The sequence below is a fragment of the Mytilus trossulus genome, chromosome 6 (genome assembly GCF_036588685.1).
Source record: "Mytilus trossulus isolate FHL-02 chromosome 6, PNRI_Mtr1.1.1.hap1, whole genome shotgun sequence".
NCBI classification, from domain to species: domain Eukaryota; kingdom Metazoa; phylum Mollusca; class Bivalvia; order Mytilida; family Mytilidae; genus Mytilus; species Mytilus trossulus.
In genome coordinates, this window is record NC_086378.1 from 48663531 (window position 1) to 48681314 (window position 17784).

Here is a 17784-nt window from a genome sequence, read left to right on the forward strand (position 1 = left end):
TAAAGAACACAGTTAGAAATGTCTAAATAAAATATATATCAGAACGTTTCAAAAATAATATTTGATCTTACATAACTTACGAATACGTTTTGTTCGTATCCTTTACCCTTTGAAAATATCAAATCTATCTTGTTTTTTTAGATTCAAATATGAAAAGCAAAATTTGTATGTGCAACATTCAAATGTAATTGCTTTTGCATAACTACAAAGACATCAAAAATTTGAAACTACTTTTTGTATATCTTTCGCTGTTTTTAATGCAATATAAACTCCAAATGCTACATATGAATAGCTGTCTATCATGTTTATTGTCTTTTCGTACAAAGATGGAAATAAATTGTTAACTTTTGTCCACAAATTTTGTATATATAAAAGATAATATTTGGTATGCTAGCAAATGATACAACTCTCCACAAGAGACCGAATGACACAGACGACAATATCAGCTATATGTCACCATACGGCTTTCATCAATGAGCAAAGCCCATGCCATTCATTTAGATATAAAAGGCCAATAACAAATATTTATAAATTCAAACGAGAAAACTTACAGCCTGATTAATGTACAATGTAATAAACAAAAAACAAATATGTCATACAGCAACAAGCGACAACCTCGAAAATACAGGCACCTGACTCGGGACAGGCACATATATACAGAATGTGGCGAGGTTGAACATGTTAAGGTAACAGATTCATCAATATCAACATATTCGTAAAAGAATTTGTAAGTATATATATTTAGAGAAACATTAATCTTAGTTGCCGATTTTTGTTCGACAATCACGACATTTGATTTTTTTATTTGGCCTCTTCTATGTTCCTAAAAATTGCATGTCATAACATCCTATGGAACTGCCCTTTTTTCTTAAAGGTATCTTAAATTCAGGGGTTCAGTTTGAGATATACAAAAGTCAAATATTTAAGGGTTGTATGTTCTTCACATTTTTGTTTTTGTTACATCTGCGTATGTCTCACAAATCTTTATTCATATTAATTACCTTGCATCCAAACTAATACGTTAATCAACAAAAAGCATTTCATTTCTCTGATTGTTTTCTGTAAGTATTAAAACATTGTATGCAATAAACATAAAAATAGGAAATGAATATCGAACCACTGCAGTGACATTCGGTTGTTCATTAATCTTGTTTTCCCTCGAACCGACGGTGGCTACATTCATAGCAAATTGCTTGGTGGTTTCCTTTTTGTTCACAACCTTAATTCATCATGTTGCTAAAATGTAACTTTTTCTTTGCTTTTGCAACTACTCAGGTTAAAGTTATTAATATGTCACTGTTCATGTTACTGTTCATAAAAATAAACCAATTTATTTTTATTATTGTTGGTTTATAATTATGTTTTTTTCGATGCATATTTAATTTGGTCTAAAAAACAATGAACGAAATTAGAGAATTAGATTACATATTTTCTTTTATGAGTTTGAAGGGCATACTATTATGTAAATTGTTTTCGATCTAAGAGTTTGACTGTCACTCTGGTATCTTTCGCCCCTCTCTAGTAGAAAATACGTTAAAATAACCTTTATCTTTGTCAAAATAGATTGATGTATGCATTATATTGCTTAATTTATTAGGTTCATATGATTTCATTTGAATGTTCATCTACGATCAAAATTGTTGTAAAGACTAGTCGTTGGACATTTTAAAGAATATACTGTGGTGTTTTTCGCTTACTAATACAACGGTTAAATTCATAAAAGAATTGGTAACGTCTTCACAGCCAAAGTATAAATACTAGACACAAAGGAACAAGGTCACTAACCACCAGAAGGCAAACATTTAAGGTTTAAAACTCACATATATAATCATTTAACTTCGGATTTCAAACTATTTTAACTTGTATCCTTCCCGGTCAAGACAATGTTGTTGTTAATATCCATAATTTACAGGACCTGGTATAATAATTTCACTCGTTGTAATGTGATTTTATAAAGTTCATGCTATTGTACATACGCAAGAGATATCATATCTACGAAAGAACAATATGGATGCAAAGGTATTTATATTTCTCATTTCGAGCTTAAATAAAGCCAACCGTAGTATACCGATGTTCGAAAATCATAAATAGATAGAAATATATACAACGCATATTGTAAACAAAACAATCAACATACCTACAGGTTTTTTTTTTACATATATAGATTTTGCTAGATTCATATACTAAACAATTTCCACGATTACGTAGATATATGAAATATGATATGTACAAAATGAATATGTAAAGTGTTTTCACTTCCGATTTCAAAGTACAAAAGCTATTGTCTGTACCATTGAAATACAAGGAAAATATTATAAAATTTGTAAATGACCTATCTGCCCACATAATTCATTTGAGAGATCAATGTACCTACATGAGATAAGCTGTGCCATCATTTCTTCCTGGTCAAATATATTTACACTATTCTACTTTTTATGTTTTTGTTTTCTTATGTAAATCAAAGAGTGAAAAAAAGACAAAATAAGAATGTGCCATTAAAGTTCAAGTCCAGTAGATAATACAATGCTATATAAATATCATAGTTATTCAGATGAACAAACGCATTGTATTAAACCAGGGGAAATATAATTTTGATATATGATTGGCATCTTTGCATATCCACCACACAATATAAGATTTTAAACCTTCAGCCTTCTCCCTTAACCATAACACTAACCCATAACCAGGACATATATTGTTACGTATACTTTTTGTTTGGTTGATCTACTTCTGACATTTTAAGATTTATTAGTTCAAAAGGTGTAACAGGTGCTGTATATATAGGCAGGTTTCATACAATGGCTGTTCGACAACCAACATCAGATGTATGATCACCAATGATACAACTTTCTTCCAGATACCAAAATGATTTAAATATAAGCTACTCTAGGACACTTAACACAATTATAAAACTCAATTCGTATAGCAATCTATAAAAACAACGACTTGATAAAATGAATAATTATTCAAATAAGATAACTCATTGGTATTTGGCACAACCTTTTTGAACTTTTGATCCTCAGTGCTGTACAACTTTGTACTTGGTTCGACTTTCGAACTTTTATATCTTGGTGTCACTGGTAATTCTTGTGTGGACGTGGCGCTTCTGGTGCATTGAATTTCAAATCATGTGCATTTTGTTAGCTATTATTCATGTGTTTCTTTGTCTAATATGTTCTCCTATTTATTTGTATTGCAGTCCTGAAATGTTATGTCGTCATTTTAATGTTGTATTTAACATTGCAATTAAAGCGGGAGGTTTGGCATGCCACAAAACCAGGTCCAACCCATCATATTTTTCTTTTTTAATGAATGTCCTGTACTAAGTCAGTAATATGGCTATTGTTATATTATAGTTCGTTTCTGTGTGAGTTACATTTTAACGTTTTGTCGTTTGTTTCCTCTTATATTTGAGTGTGAATTCGCATTACTATAAGACGTGTCACGGTACTTTTCTATCTCGAATTCATGTATTTGGTTTTGAGGTTATATTTGTTATTCTCATCGGATTTTGACTAATGCTAAATCCGTTTCTGTGTGTGTTACATCTTAATGTTGTGTCGTTGTTCTCCTCTTATATTTAATGCGTTTCCCTCAATTTTTTACCCTGATTTTGTTTTTTGTCCATCGATTTACGAGTTTTGAACAGCGGTATATTACTGTTGCCTTTATTCAGTTTAGTTAAGCATTGAGGACCTTTTTGAAATACAGCTAGGGTAATATATTTCTGAGATTGAAAGGCCTTAGTTTTCAAAACTAAAAAAATGTATTTAACAGTAAATTTATAATATGACCTCATCAATAATAACTCATGTCAACACAAAAATGTTGACTCTTGTGATACCTGCGGGGAATAAAAACTCAACCAACAGTTTTATAGACCCAGTGGTTGTAAATGAAGTCATTATTGATACAAAGATTGAAATTTACATTTGCATCAGACACGCATTTCGTTTACAAAAGACTCACCAGTGACGCTTGAAATCAAAAAAGTTAAAAAGGCCAAAAAAGTACGAAGTTGAAGAGCACCGAGAACCCAAATTTGTCATTAATACAGAAGCCGTTTGGTTTTCTTTACAATCGCACAGAGCTTATTTCCTATCCCTTTCAAAACTGTGTTCGCTGTATAACTCATGTTTGGAAACTACTGTTTAAAATCCGATTCAAACTTTTCAGACTTATACTTTTCATTTCGGAACTTGCCGGTAACGGCTCTTCAGAATTGTTCAAGTCTGAAAAGACGAAGGGAGAAAATGTATTTCCTTTGCTTACAAAAGTTTTGATGCCGCATAATCCTTATGGCCACCTTTTTTCGATTAATATGTACATTATCAATAACACTTCTTCAAAATGTGTTAGAAAAGTCCCGACATACCATGATTGGGAAAATATTTTTTTTTTACATTTTGCAACACACAATCACAATTAGCACACTATATGTTCTCTTTTTTCTTCCGTTTTGCTCCTTTGTTCAACTTTACTTCTTATGAATATAATGACAAGAAGCTACTATTACCCTTTAACGTATTTTTTTTTTATTTTACTCTCATATATTGTTTTGATGTCCTATCACTGAAGAGAGCCGTGGTGTAGTGGTTAGGGCAAGTTATGCTTGATCATTTTCACACTATGCAAACTTTATATACAGGAGTGTATTGCAGAAATAGCTCCAACAGAGTTATGAGGAGGAAGATAAAAATGACACTTCGTAAATTTTATAACACCTTCACAAATTCGTTGATCTTTACGATGTGTCTGCTTTAACTAAAACGAAATTTTAACTAAGTTTAAGTGTATATGGTTTAATCTATTATGTCTGTCTGATAAGTACCGAATGTGACCTAATATGATTGTTTTGTCGATAGAAGTAGGAAGATGTGGTATGAGTGGCAATGAGACAACTCTATATCCAAGTCACAATTAATAAAGTAATCCATTATAGGTCTTGGTATGGTCTTCCATACGGAGCCTTGGCACACACTGAACAACAAGCTATAAAGGGCTCCGGATACATACTAATTTAAGACCATTAAAACGGGAAAACGAACGGTTTAATCTATATTTACATTGCTATACACCGTGTATTGGTATGTATTCATCCATACAGTTATGATGTTTCTTTTGTAGGTGTTGATGAATATTATGTTACGTCTTATCGTTTGTTTTAGCTACTGTATTTCCGGTACATTTCGCATATAATTTGTTTTATTTTTCAGTATAATCGAGTGAATTTTCAATTTCACTGGACAGTATTATGTTAGACGACGTGTTTAATCATGACGTGTTTACATCATTTATTTGAAATAGCCTTTGAACACCGTCCTAACCGTGATAATCGTTTGAACTAGTATTGTGAAAATAATTGTGAATTTTGAATCTTGTTCCATAATATTGTATAAATTTCAAAGTAATGTATACACAAATGTACGTCACTGTTTGTGGTGTCCTGTGCTGTATTGAATAGAAGTTGTCCGTTGTTATTCTGTAGTTGACATGTTGTAATGTACTATTGTGTTATTTATTAATAATGCGCTTCTCTGTGCTAGTTTTCTTGCGTTTATTTGTACTGTATTCCTGTTTCTTAGTGTTGTCATATTATCGAAATAGTTTTTAAATTGCCATTATAGCCCATATAAGCAGAAGGTTTAGCAAACATAACAATCACGTTCAACCCCCTTTTTTTTAAATATCCTGTATTCGAAATTCGTACCAAGTCAAAAAAATTGAAGCAGCTATCAAACAGACTATTTCTGTGTATGTTAGCGTTGTATTTGTTGCATTTCAGTGATTTGTTTTCCTTTTGTAGCTGATGTGTTTTCCTTGGTTTTAGTTTGTACCCCTGATTGGTTTTCTCTCAATCGATTTATGACATATCTGCAGCGGTATACCACTGTTGCCTTTATTTACATATCGTAATTCAAAGTGAGGGTACTTTATAAATGGTTGCTGTTTACAAGGAATTTTTTAAACCAAGAGTTCAAAGTGGTGAAGTTTACGGAGCACCTAAGATCACCCCTAGTTTTTGGTTGGGTTCGTGTTGTTTATTCTTTAGTTTGCCGTTGAAAAGAGAACGTTAGTACAGATACGGACAGAGCAAGCATGTTAAAAAAACACATATAAATACCTCGAAAGCAACATCCGCACCAAAAAAATATATACGAACATCGTTCATTTTGTGTCCAGTTAAGAAGGGAGTTTCAACTGCGAAACTCAAATATCAAAAACCAAGAAAACAACAACAATTGCTTTTCATATTTGATATAATTGAATGTATAATTTTATGTAGCAATTTTCATAAGAATAAATTAAGAACCTTGCTTAAATCTGATTCTCTATCTTTTGGTGTTATTAACCATTTTTCTTTTAATATTTTGGCTGTAAATTGTCATCTATTACAATAAGTCAACAATTCTGCTTTTGCAGGGGTGCTTATAATATAAGTCTTTACACTTTATCACCAATGAAATGTAGATAAAGCCATGGAGAGATTAATAGTTTAACGCATTTCATTATAGTTCGAGTAGGTATATACCGGTATAGCAAATGTACATTATGTATATGTTTTAATAACAGATGATAGCTTACAATAACTTGCAGCAAACACTATTGCAGTATAGTTTTCTGAAGGATTCATATCATTATTTAGAAAATGCCAGTTACATACGATCGTGGGAAATTCTAGTATAGAGCTGATAAGTCATAAACTATTTCTCATCAATTGCGTTATAAGTTTGATATTTGAAATCAGATGTATATATTAAAGTATCGCACGTTCGAAATCACCACCAAAGAATAACGTCAAACTTGCTAAACAATTTATGTACAGAGATATATTACATTTAGCGTTTAACATGATTTTCGTTTGTATGTCAACCAAAAACTTTTCAAGGTAGTACCAAAGCATAGCAAAAGAACTATCGGACTATATAGCTAGTGTGATTTTACTAACTTCCTCCTTACCAGCGCTGGTATAAAAACATGTACCCTTATTTGATACAAAATATCGAGTTAAAAATTTGCAAGATAAATGAATATTGTAATAAATTACGAAGCAAGAAATTTCAAATCATAAACTTGAAAAGAACATTTGTTTGTCGTGTAAAAATTTTCGTAAATTATGTGATTCTTTTTAACATCTTAATTTAATCATTTTTTTTCACAGATAGCTGGAATGTCTTTTTATCGGTAATTCGTATATTTTCCCTTTGATCTTACTGCCTAATATTTTCGAGTATCAACGTACTGGCTGTATCACTGAAAGTATTAGGCAAAACATTGCGTGACGTCATAGTTACCGACCAACAGAATAATAGGTAGTTTCGTTTTTTATACTGACTATAATATGTTGAATATCTTAACTCGCCCTAAAGGGCTCGTATAGATATTCCACATAACATATTCAGTATCAAAAACGAAACTACCTATTATTCTATACATATTCAGACCTGAATATCAATAATATTTAAAATCCCACGAACCAAAAAAAATATATATTTTTGCAGACATATAACGAAGATCAAGAAAGAAAAGTGCTGCCAACGTAACGCTTTACTGGATGTTAAACCAGATAAATCAACTTCATTTTAGCCTATGATTGAATGAAAAATAAATCTAAAACATTGATAGAACTACACAACTTGATGAATTTATGAGAAATTAATGTTCTCCAAATGCTGATACCACCTCTGTGATCTCGTTTAAGTGTGCTCGCCTTGGAGGTAGATTGCTTGATCCCGAGCTGGTTAAACCAAATATTTAGAAATTGGTATTTACTGCTTCTCCTAGTATTCATGACGACTCAGAGTCAGAATAATATGTCTTGGTCCGCTGACATGTCATCCAATGGACTCTTGCCTTGAAATCTAACACGTTGAACATTCGTCTCAGCATGTCAATTAATAGTACAAATCGAGGTTCATATTCATATTACAGCATTAATTTCATCTTCTGAATATGCATAATTTCAGTATAGGAATCACCCATTCATCAAGTACTGTTATACCAATACCGAAGTAAAGCACCAAACTAGAGGAACACGCTGGGATTCACAGAGTAACCAACAATTCCAAAAAGCAAACACAAAATTACAACATACAAATGGTAATTAGCCGCTTTATATGCGCCCAGATAAAACAAAATTATGATAATCACGATGTCGAAAGATTGGAAATTATAACAATAAAACATCTACAACTGCAACTATGTATTGATTTCGATTATCATAATATTGAAAAACGTCAATTAGGTATACGCAGGCGCATATTCACTTTTAAAATTAATTTGAGATTCCAATTCTATTCCGATGACAGATTTTGTCATACTGTTAGGTGTGATAATTTTGAAAAGTAAGCGTAGTTGAAAGACAAACATATCCATCCTTTTACATCCTTATTAACGAAGATACAATAAATACAAGGCTCAGTTCAAAACATATTCGTGATATAAACAACAGATATTCATTTTTCAAAAATAGTATAAGTAACTAAAAGTGTTCTGCAAATGTTCATTTTTTAAACTGGTTTCTGAAGGTATCTATAAATCATCAGCTATGTTTGCATTTATAAAAAGTATATCTTGCCGTTTGTAGCAAACACAGAAAACATATGCAACTGATACACACGATGACGTAAATTAATACTGGATGAACTGGTATGCCTGTTAGGGAGAAAAAAATATATTTGAAATAAGTACAATAAATATGTTGGTTTTCAGACAGAGGAAATTTGTCTAACAATAATAACAGTGTTTTTGTGATACATGTGTCTATTCTTATTCCTCTGTAATCACAAAACAGTTTGTAAAACGTTTAGTTTTAACTATTATATTTGGAGTCTATAATAAATGCACCAAACACTTGCGTTATATGAAATTATATAAACAAAAAGATAATTAACGTTTGAGTCTAACTTTAACTAAATGTTAACTGGTGATTTGTTCAAACCTTCCAGTTGATTTTGCAAATATTCGTGAACAGCATTAAATAGAAGATAATTCTCGGAATTGCATTTCCAGTAAGTTTAACTTAATTGATCACCATATTGACAGATTTCATGAACGAGGTTAATTTAAGTTCTCAGTTTTTATAACTAAGCTATGCACACTTTTTTCAGCATAAGGCACGGTAAAGCTGTGGCATTGAAATCAAAAAAGCAAATGGTTAACTGACTTTGTTTGAAACACACGTTTTGCATCACTTGCTCAATTCAAATTCAAGATCAACAAGCACTCATAAATTTTATAATTGCATATGAGAGTTTACTCTTATCACCCTTAAATGTATAAATATGATGTGCAGCTAATTGTAAGTGAAAAACTGAAATCAAAAACAAAGGAAATAAAAAAACCTGCAGGACAAATCGCCTGCAAGATTCATAATTTTTTTTAATTAAATATCGAAATTGATTAATGCCGTACACGCACATGTCAAAAATGTATTTCTTATTAAATGTGTTCAATATTTACTGTAGGACATTTGATAGTACTTAGCTATGAAGAATATCTTTCAAAGAATAGATTGATCAGAAACAATTTTTCAACATTGAACATCAACATTTATCTATTTTGTATTTTTTTCCGTTTTTACATTGTATTGTCTCCGTTTTTCATAATTCAGACATATTTATGTCTAATTGTCTAATTTCATTGATAACAGCATGACCTTGCTAGTAAATATGTAGGAGTCAAATCTAAAGTGGGTTCCAAATTTATTGCAGTTTCATAATCTTTGGCAAATATGATGTCAGGCCATCCCAGATCTATGTCATATCTTTTTACAATCCTAATCTATGTCAACTTTTGTAATTTCCTTATCTATGGTGGATTTTTGTTGTTTCCAAATTGATGACAATTATTTTACAAATGAAGAACAAGGTCGAGTACATATACACTCACTGACTTGTCTTAAATAAGTTGAAATGTACGACAACGGGAGCATTTCTATAAACATTTGTGAAATACAAATTCCATAATGGTCAACCAAATCTTGATGTCAACCATAAAAAGATGTAGAAGCGATATACCATAATACAGAAAGCAGGATTTATACGATCTTCTCTGGAAAAAAAAAGCATTACCTATCTGTACATGATACCTGTTAAATCCATTAATTAAAACGACTAGACAAAATTGAAGTTCCTTATTAAACAAGAAAGCAGTTTCAAAACACAGTTTGAATTTTCACATAATATTTATTTCAACGTGCATATCTTTTTAACTGGTGACGATTTAAGTCAAGGTGGAATCTTGTAATTTCATTTTCTCATTTTAAACAGCCATAGACGCTACAATATTTATTTTAAACTCCATTCCCAAAATATCAACTTCTATAAACTGTGCCTTTCTTGGTTGCAAGATTCGGACGGTACATCACATAATTATTGTCGCTCTTTTCTGTGTATAAAAGAACACACCTTCCTTTAAATAATCGGTAAATTGCAATTGTTCTAGAGGGAAAGCGGAAAAGGTGTTCCGGATTATTTTAAAAACAGGACCTCAGAAGAGTTTAGAGAGTTAACTGAAGTCGGCGATGACTTATAAGGAGTTATGTTATTGTGACGTTATAGTTTACTCTTTTCCCTGGAAATATACGTACTACCTTAATCTGTCATAGATTTGGAGAAAACTAAAATCCGCCATAGATTTGATTTGTTTGGCGTTTTTTATGTCATATTTGCCAGAGATTAGGAAGCTGTCATAGATGTGGAACCCACCATAGATTTGGGTCCTACATATATGTAGGAACTTCGTCATTCAAATCGTTAAAGGGATCTTAACAAAGACAAAAAACAATAATAAATACACAGTAGTTTCAAATTAAAGTTTTTCGAACAAACCGTTTTTCATTTGATCAATGTGAGCATGTCAATTTCTCAAAACTGATACAAACCTGCTGATATTTCCGAGTGCAACCCCTGTTTACTTTGTGTACTTATATCATCTAAAATAAAACATATTCTGAATAGATTAACATAATTCGTTCTAGATATATATAAACGTTTTCGTGCTTTACTATCTTACCTGTAAACTATGTGTGGCCCTTTCGTTATTGTATATACTAAGTTAAAAATCGATGAAAACTTCAAAAGATAATTCAAGTTACAAGACAAATATTAAAGGCGTGCAACACAAAGGTCCTGTGCAAAAATATTGACAAATTACAGTCAATACAATTTTACACAGACATCTTAAGCTGATGCAATTGGAATCTCCCTTAGAAATTTAGTGCACTAACAAAAGGTGCTTCGGACGTTATACCAGATTCTTCCTCACTATTGTCACCTGCCATTTTACATTTTGATGCATGTTATCATGAATATGAAAACTAACACTGAAAAAACACCGTGCTAAGTGTGCTAATTATAGATAATTTAAACTTAAGACCACAGTCTTGCAATATTCTTGTAACATTCTTTTTATTTATTTTGTATTACTCGTGTTACTTGAAACAACTAATAATACAAACTCAGCAGTGTTGTTGGATCAGCATTGTTAGTCTTGGATGTAACTGATACATATGTTTTGGACGCATCATCTGGAAAAGAAATAGCATTCATTAAATATAGTTTAAAATACCAAGAATACCAACTTTAATAAAAAATCTAAAAGGAAAGTTTTTTTAACATTCAAACCAAAAGCTCAAACACATTAAACAAATGTAAAATAACTATCATATTTTTGACTTGGTACATGCATTTATTAATGTAGTATATGGTATAAAAGAGATACGTTTTATCAAATAAATATGAGTTCTGTACACATGATCACAAGATTCGGTATCAATCACTTATATATATAATAACAATATTGTTTTTTTAGGAAAATTCCATGTGTGTACAGATTTTTTTGCGAGCATGATTAAACTTTATTAGGTTGTTGCAGCACTCGTTTGCATCGTTGTTTTATCTTAGCCATTGTGTTAATCAATGAAAATTAAAATAAAGTTGAAGTCAATTTTTTTTCATGTTTAAATCCGGGTTGTTTGTATGTTTTATTTTTCATGTTGTTTTTTTTAACAAAAGCTGCATAGTTTAAATAAAGTAGAGCATTAGTTTTATACATTATTTTTTGTTCTAGCATTTTGAATAAACAAAATATAACATACAGTTATATTTTCCTGTGTAAGAAATTTTATGATAATTGTTCAAATATCATAAATCCATTAGGGAGATATAAATTGAATTAACAAACAACGAAGGGCTTCAAAAAAACTCCAAAAGGAGTGATACTGGGTGTTTCTGCAGGGTAACCTCAATGAATATCGGGACACTCCTTTTTTTCTAACTTTTCGTAAATAAATTAAACAGATGCGCCGATTAAAAGTGTATGGTATGCCCTCATTGTGCTTAAAATTGGATATTTCAATTGAAGATTATTATAAGCCAACAAAATGCTACTGCAGAAACACAAGCCTTACGATATCGCTTTTTAAATCGAACAGTTTTTTATGTTTACTAATTCTGACTGCAACAATTTTACTGAATCGATCCGAGCAAACTCAAGCAATGGTTCAATATGAGAAAAATATGCTTACATTTGACACTTAGAGTACAAAAATTATGAAGCGATAAGCCGGAAAATTCAAAACGCAATACAGACAATCCTTGAATCAATCCCCACAAATAACGCAAACTTAAGAGTAAAGCAATCAAGGAACACTTGAGTAAGTGTGATATTTGTGAACATTTGTCTTAACAGTAAACATTACATAACTCTGGAACAAAACACCAGATAATCAAAAAACAATCACATGGTAGCTTATTCTATGAACATATATCGTTTAAGGAAATCCACTTCAATAATACTGGATTTAGTTTGCGATTTGACAAAGTAAATTGTCAAATTTTCGTCACTCTGAAATGACAATCACAAATAACATATATTAGAAAGTATTCCTTATAATACCTTTAAATGTGCTTTGTTCTCTGTATACATCTTTGGCAACTGTACTTTTATTGTCTGAAATTTATGCAGTTTGTATGATAAACCAAGAATCACCGAACCGTAATTTAAGAATTTACTAGCATAACATTGAGAAAGGAAATGGTGAATGTGTCAAAGCGACAACAACCCGACCATAGAGCAGACAACAGCCGAAGGCAGCCAATGGGTCTTCAATGTAGCGAGAATTCCCGCACCCGCAGGTGTCCTCCCGCTGGCCCCTAAAATATGCATACTAGTACGGGGATAATGGACGTCATACTAAACTCCGAATTATACATTAGAAACTAAAATTAAAAATCATACAAGACTAACAAAGGCCAGAGGCTCCTGACTTGGGACAGGCGCAAAAATGTGGCGGGGTTAAACATGTTTATGAGATCTCAACCCTCCTCCTATACACCTAGCCAATGTAGAAAAGTAAACGCATAACAATGCGCACATTTAAATTCAGTTCAAGAGAAGTCCGAGTCCGATGTCAAAAGATGTAACAAAAGTAAATAAATATAACGACATAAATAACAATAGACTACTAGCAGTTAACTGACATGCCAGATCCAGACCTCAATTAAACTTATTGAAAGATTATGTCTTCATCATATGAATATCAGGCACAATCCCTCCCGTTAGGGGTTTAGTATCATACTATCATAAAATATATCAGAAGAACATAACCCGTAGAATGCATATTTTAGAAATTATTATTATTAAAATTATAAATTATTTTATATTTGTTATTCTAATAGGATTTTGTCTAATGCTTACTGTTTCTGTGTGTATGTTACATTTTAATGTTGTGTCGTTTTTCTCCTCTTATATCTCATGCGTTTCCCTCAGTTTTAGTTTTTTACCCCGATTTTGTTTTTTGTCCATGGATTTATGAGTTTTTAATAGCGGTATACTACTGTTGCCTTTATTTACGGAAACAAATGTTGGCAGATACAAGACATAAGTTGAAAATGGAAAATGTTAACCTACGTACATATTTTAACCTAAATGTTCATTTGAAGTGTGAGAACTATTTGAAGAAAATTCAAGAACTTAAATTTAAAAACAGACAAAACTAAAGTTCAGAATAAGTGATTACAAATGAAAAAGTGACACTGCGATATATTAAGCCAAATGTGCCTTATAGGGAAAACATATGTGACAGATGTTTTTTTTTTCTGGAAATGAAATAACCTACTTACCTGTACTATAATATTAAAAAAAGGGGAGGATATGAAATTCATCAAGTTCTTAATTGAGAACAAAGGAACTAACGGAACAAAAAAAAACATTATGGTTTCATCCCGTCATGAAAAAATAGTTGCTTTGTAAAGAACCACACCGATTAAAGCAAAACTTGAAGGATACTACCATTAAAAATTTAAAATGCAGGACTTGTTTTATACAACATATTTGTTTAGGACGTTTGATTTAATTAGTATTCAAATTGTGCACTCCGGCTTTTGTTCTTATATGAAGCAAAATGTGTGCAAAACTTTATCAAGACTAGAGTCTTTTTTGATGTTGAGATGTACTTCGAATTGTATCCATCTGATGAGTTAGTTTTTATTTAACTGATTTTTATAGTTTGTGCTAATCTTTTACTGTGACATCACTGTCCAAGGATGGAGGAGGGTTTTGGAGCCAACGAATTTGTTAAACCCGGCCATATTCTGTATGATCCTGTCCCAAGTCAGGAGCCTGTGATTCATTTGTTGTCGTTTGTTGCTTTGTTACATTATTGTTTCGTTCATTATTCTGGACATGAATAAGGCCGTTAAGTTTCTCGTTTAAACTGTTTTACATTTGTCCTTTCGATACGTTTTATAGCTGACTATACGGTATGGGCTTTGCTGATTGTCGATGGCCGTACGGTGACCTTCAATTGTTAACGTTTGTGTGATTTTGGTATCATATGGAGAATTGTCTCATTGACAACAATAACACCTCTTCATTTCTTGTATAAACAATGCGGGTTTTTTTTAAATTTACTCATATATATATATGTTGTAGATATAGAAAGATCTGGTATGAGTGCTAATGAGGAAACTCTACATCCAAGTAACAATTTATAAAAGTAAACCAGTATAGGTCATGGTACGGCCTTCAACACGGAGCCTTGGATCACACCTAACAGCAAGCTATAAAGGGCCCCAAAAATTACCAGTGTTAACCCATTCAAACGGGAAAATGAACAGTCTAATCTATATAAAAACGAGAAACAAGAAACACGTATGAACTACATAAACAGACATCAACTACTGTACATTGTGTACATTTTATTATTTTGTTTAGGTTATTACATGTAAAAACTTTTTTTAAATAATTACGTGTATGATGCAATCATGCAAGTATTATTTTTAAAAATATGATTGTACCAGTAATTACTTGTACAGTTCGTATTTAGAAAAAGATAACTTGTACAACTCATTATTCTACCATGGCCTAGTTGATGTTCACAACAAATTATTACATTGACCTGATAATGAGCCATTCCAGTTAATATCTGCTAAAGGGGAATGGGTGGTCCTTTCTTAGGGGTGTAAGATCTATACATCTTAGGGGTGTAACTTGGGTTTTTTTTCATCTGACACGTACAATTAGTCTAAGGTTCTTGCAGCAGTAAATAGTTCTCAAGGTAAAAGTCATTACATCTAAGGAAACTATACATCTGATAGGTCTTAATTATAAGATCTGATACGTAGTTTTTCATGATTTGCTTTTTCTGATACGTATAAAAAATATCTCCCCATCCACCCCCATCTGTCAGAAATTAATTGAAATGGCCCAATGTATTTGCCAACTATTTCTAAGCCTACCAAATCCAAATAGTTTGACATTGGAAATAATGGTGGCATTGTAGTATTTCCAGGACAATAGGGATAATGATAGCTTATCTAAATGAGAATTGTACAAGAGTAACTACTGGTACATTTATATTTGTATGATGCATTATACAATTGTTTGTACAAATAACAGACTGTACAAGACAAAAAAAAATGTAAACGACATAAACATATTAATATTATGTCGCTCAATAGCCCATATAGCAGTGAGTTTTTGCATCTCATCGATCTTATTTAACTGATAATAAGATAATAATATTATCGAAATTAGAAGGTCGTCTATATGTCTTGGTGTCTTCCAAGCATATTAACACATGAGCTGCATCGAATTGAAATCGACCTTATGCAATTGAATATCAGTACACATATTTAATTGTTTTGGTTTGAAAAAATTCTCAATGCAAAGTCTTTAACAGTTGGAAAATCAAGGCGATATACCTGATATAAGACCCCTAGCTTCCCAATTTAATTTTTTCCACTTTGTCAGTAGTAACATACCCTCTGCCCATCGTATGACTTTTATATATCTCAATTGTTCAGTTACAATAATGTATGTTCGCACAATAGATGTTATTAGAAAAGATGCGCTTCTTGTACAAAAAAACTTAAACATGAATATGTGTATAAACGACTGAAAATGGACATTATTTAATTTTAGTGCCAGTCTTTGTAAGAATCAGGCAATTTAAAAAAAAATCAAAACTTGGCTGTAAAAAAAACACCTACCTAAGCATCCTACTTTGAAGTAACACTCATTCTGAGGTAGAAATGGTAGGTATTTAGTGTCTGTGTGTCTGATATTTAGAAAAACTTTGGTAAGAATGATAGCAAATAAAGAGTTCGCTCCCCCTACTTGTTAATTTATAGTGCATTGTAACCAAATTGTATCTCCAATTATCAGAACAGGACAATGAAACGAATGGTATATTTTTGCACAATTATACATTTTGAACTTACATTAATGTCAACCTGAGTGAGTTTTTGTTTGTCATGTTTTCACCACTGTCTGATTCTTTAGGTAGACTAGCACTTTTTAAATAAAGTTCCACAGTCAACATAACGTATCGGTTAACCTATACGATTTATAAAGGCAATAGTAGTATACCGCTGTTCAAAAATCGTAAATCAATCGGGGTAACAAACTAAAACTGAGGGAAACGCATTTAATATAAGAGGAGAACAACGACACAACAGTAAAATGTAACACACACAGAAACGGACTACATTGTTATATGTGTGTTCAAAATTGCATGTTTTCGCAGTGTTAGATTTTTTTATGCCAGAAAACTCGATCATACCAGATATTTTCCGTGCAATATTTTGACTGAGTGTGTACCCATACGTGTCAAATTAATAATCATTAAAATCTTTCATTGAAATGGTAATAGTGAAATGATTAGTTATAGCTATAATTATCATGTGTAGCCAGGCATAGCAACATTCATATAAATTTTTTTTCTCGTTTTATGACCTACAGCGGAGTATTTTAAATAATTAAAGGATGATATATGAAGTAAATTTTAGTCACTTGATTTGATATTCACAAAATATCATAAACGTGTGAATAATTTTGTTCATTAATAAGAAATTCGTCATCCGAGTGTATCATACACAATGGAAACACTATAACGAAATTTAATTCCTGTCTTACCTGCCAGCTTTAAAACAACTTTTTTCTGTAGTGCATTGTTTTTTGCTTGAAATTCACACAGGTACAGGCCAAAATCACTCTCAGCTATGTTTGAAATTTCCAAGTTGTACTCTCCTTTCGTTTGATCGCCTACTACTCTGAATCGTTCATTTCCGTTAAAAGATTTGTTAATGGTAAACCCTTCCGATATAAAATACTCATCCCGTTTCCATATTACATTGGTCACGAGTGAGATTTCGAATGGAAGTATTGTTTTTTCACCAAGCCTGGCATAAACTACATGATCTTCATGGTTGTCGCAGTACGAAACGTCTAATTAAATATAAATCATAAATTGTCAACAATATATGTGCAAAATGACTA

The 17784-nt window shown here is 31.6% G+C and overlaps 1 long non-coding RNA gene across 1 annotated transcript; it reads right to left on the reverse strand.

Moving 5' to 3' along the window:
• Positions 1-8342: 8342 nt before the first annotated feature.
• Positions 8343-17493, reverse strand: LOC134723486 (uncharacterized). Its single transcript, XR_010108089.1, has 5 exons — positions 17422-17493; positions 12901-12954; positions 11462-11530; positions 10886-10936; positions 8343-8655 (listed from the first exon to the last, which is right to left on the reverse strand). It is a non-coding gene; the product is annotated as an uncharacterized LOC134723486 (long non-coding RNA).
• Between the last annotated feature and the right edge of the window lie 291 nt (positions 17494-17784).